Here is a 3,997-nt window from a genome sequence, read left to right as displayed (position 1 = left end):
TGAAAAATAATGATGGTCTGCCCCTTTCAGGGTGAAACTGTAGTTCCTAAGAGCTGCGGAGAGTGTTCATAAAATGGAGCTGGTTGAAGGGAGGTTGATGGGGACTAGACTCCTCTTATTCTTACTGAGATAACAGATTTTCTTCAATTTATGTTTCTCTATTTGCTATATTTTCATGGTCAATTTCTAGACACTTTAATTTTTTTTATTTTTATAATTTTTATCAGTTAAATGGTTGCTAAAGTGGGAATTGGGTTGGCCAAGCTCCTAAAAAAATCATTATAGGAGTGCTGCCTCTACTGATGTGAAAATTCAGTATTAGAGTAATAACAATAACAGAACGCCAATATATTAATCAATTTCAATTAAATGAATAAATTCCTTGAAAACTACAACTTACCAATCACAACAAGAAATGTTTCTTACAAACCTGTGTCTATTTTCTTTCCATATTGTAATTGATATAAGATGTAATTGTAATTGATATAAGATGCTACACCTTGCAACCGATATTGGAATTCCTATTGGGGGGGATGGGTGGAAAGAAATGGTAGCATTCATTTACTTTAATGTCTCGTTTAGTTCTTCGTGGAACAATTTTGCTATACACTACCCAGCTGGAAAGATTTGAAAAATAAAGAGTATAATTTCTAAAATTATTTAAAAACTTATTACACTTTTGGCTTAGAAATATAACAACAAATTGCATTAAAAATAAATCCTAGACATAAATATAAAATCTCTTGAAAATCAAAGATGCAATTTGTCATTTTATCTATTTCTTCAGATGAGTTTGAAGAGTAGTTTTAATAGTGCCGCTTCATGTTTTTGCTGTTTTACCACTACTCTTGAGAGTTCCTTGTAACCACCACTTTCTGACCTGTCTAATCTATACAATTAGTTGTGGGATATAAGTTTTCTTCCTTTGTTGTTATAAAGTTTCTGGAGGCCTCACTAGAAATGATGGAGTGAAGAGTATAAGGTGAAAAGGATCATATTCTAAAAAATGTCTGATAACACACATGCAGTTTATTCTAAATTGCTTATTTCGTAGATCATTCATAAAAAACGAAGTAGAGAGTTGCTATAATTTTCCATGTAAAGTGTGCCCTAAAGTTCCAAATACTCCTGTCTAAATGATCTAAATGTTGATAGCTAAAGCCATATTGAATGTGGCTAAATTGCCTCAATTCCCTCCCATACTTCGAGTGAGAAGACACCACCTGAGAGGAAATAGCTGAGGAGGGTATCCTATAGGCACCTAACAGCTGCTCGTTCTGAGGCTAGGAAACTGCATCATTAAGGATGATGAATGGCAAAGTTGAAGGACAAGAGGTGAATTTGGCAGGTTGGCCTGGAAAATGGTAATGGAATGTTGTAATAGCACTTGGATTGGCTTCAGTAATTCCATGTGCAGAAATTTCTGATGCATCTGGTGTCAAATTATTGAGTTTCATCTCCAAGAAGGAGTGCTATTAAAAATCTACCTGGCTTGTATTGGCAGTAATGGGGATTTAATAAGAATCAGTAAATACATTTACCAAATTTTTCATATAGTTGAAAAGCACTATTATTTCAGATCTTTTGCATGCCTTTAATGAAATTTCATTTTTTAGAGAAACTTCTGCCAAAGGCTCTCCATACTATAGTAATTAAAATTTTCATCCATTATTCCAGTTTACTGAGCTCTGTTGAAACCTGCTTTTATGATCCAATAGATAACTCCTTATTTCAGCTTTATGTCATCTCAAGACATGAACGACATGTCGTCAGATATACTGTGCCCTAGTTTCCTCATCTATAAAGTGAGGGTAATAATAATACCTAACCCAAAGGGTTCTAGCAAGTATTAAATGAGTTAATATATATATATATATAATTTTTAGTAAATTCAGTATTTCATGTATTATTGCTATTATTACTATTTTATAAATTGATTTAAAGTAATAATTCAAAGGCAAGACCAAATCCTATATATCACTACTCATGCTACTGCAAACCTCTTCTAGGAAATGGTGGTCAAATAACCAAAATGATTTGTGCATTTTTGTTTCTTTGTTTGTCTATTGAGTGATATATCCTTTTAGTTGGACCAGCACCCAGTCCATGCTTCTCCTTCTCACAAAAATAAAGTGAGAGCTTTTGTCACATGGGTTGCTCCAATCAAGAAGTCTCATGTATTTTTCTGATATAAGTAAATAACCCAATCCAAACACGAAACAAATTTTTGTTATGTACAGTCAATACAAATTATCTGTATTATATTTATAGCTGTTTCCTCTATAAAAATTGGGCATTCTAGAGACCATCATCATTTTTAAAAAGTGTTTAGAGACCCTTCATACATTTATTCTTTATTTAGAGTTGATGAGTACTTTCTATGTTCTAGGTAATAGTCTCTACATTAGAGATAAAGAATAGTTACTGTTTAGCTGTCTTGTAGTCTAAGGAAATACAGGTAATCATAATTTTATGGGGAAATTATAGCAGGAGGCCATAAAGGCCCAAAGGAGGGGTTTTTTTAAAGACATGACACTTGAGCTAAGTCTGAAGACAAGTGAACCCTGGTGAAGGGAATAGGTAGAGCATTCTAAGAAGTAAGAGCAGGTGTGAAGGGATGGATATGTATGTGAGAGGCAACTGTTGAGACAGGGAAAATAATGTAACCTGTAGAGTTGTAGGGAATTGATAGGCAATGATGCTGGAGATCTGGATAAGACTGATGAGCATAAATTAATTAGAGAACAATACTGTATGGTACATAACTTAGTGCTAAATTGCTTGTTCAATACTGTGATGTTTAAAGAGTTGAAGGCAGGGGATAGCTCTGGGATGGGGAAAGGTGATGCAGTTCTATGGACAACAGAGTCTGACTGAGATATGACTGTACTCCAAGTCCTGTGAGTCTTAATCCTCTAAATGTCACATACCTGTGGGAGAAGGGTAATGAGGAGATGCTCCCAACATCATTGCAGACCATGAGGTCCCTGGCAGCTCCAGGGACTGGGGTGCCTCTCATCCAACCCTTGTGGGCAGTGAGTGAGGTGGTGACTTCTGTCCTTCCTGAGGTGCCTTAGTGGAGGCAGCCTGCAGGAAGGTAGTTCTCTCCTTTCTATGCAAGAGCAGACAGTGGATATAAATTCCATTTTAACTGGTGCCTTTCTTTGCATGTGTGCTTTTGTTCTCCACACAATGGGAAAAAGGAAAAACTTGTCAGAATAACTGATGCTAGAATTGCTATTCAATTATAGTCCATTCTTAGTTCAGGCCTCACTTCTGTCTCACAAAATTTTGTTTGAGCCTCATAGTACTTTTTAAAAATGAAAATAAAAATTATATGCTGTACACAGAAAGTTCAATTTAATAAATTTCCAACGACCTAGCCACTTTAGGACATGAAATTTTCCTTGAGTTTAGAACCTAAGACTTCAATGAGTGGTAATATATTAAGGGTCAAATCGTGCCACCAACCACTCTGACCAATTCTTGCTGACTTAATCCCAAACTGATTAGTTTAAAGAACCCCAGAAAGTGTCTTACTTCTTAAGATTGTTGTTGTCACAAAATCTTAATGGTCCTTTCAAATGAAAATGTACCTCGAAGGCCTAGTAACTGACCTATTTGATTCCAACATAGATCATAATAATTTGACAGTGTCACTTATTTTAGAGTCTGATTGCCTTCTTTGCCTCCGGGTGCAAGAGAAAAAAGGATTTGTGACTGAAAGGGTTAAATGGATTTTATTATAATGTGCTCCTATTTCATTTCCCTCCCTTCAGCTCCTTCACAAAATGTTAATCTAATTGTGATACTATCACTTTGATGACAATATGACAAGACAGACAAATTTGATTTTATTCTCCACAGAGCAAAGCATATGCTGCTTGGGAGGCTTTGACAGAGAGAAGGACATAAAACAAATGGAGTTCATGAATATACAATTTTTATTGTACACAGTAGTGACATCCAAACTTCGGAGACTAGGTGGGTGAGACTG

Source organism: Sapajus apella, unplaced genomic scaffold (genome assembly GCF_009761245.1).
Source record: "Sapajus apella isolate SASKATOON/1434 unplaced genomic scaffold, GSC_monkey_1.0 scaffold22, whole genome shotgun sequence".
NCBI lineage: Eukaryota > Metazoa > Chordata > Mammalia > Primates > Cebidae > Sapajus > Sapajus apella.
This window is presented reverse-complemented; position numbering follows the sequence as displayed.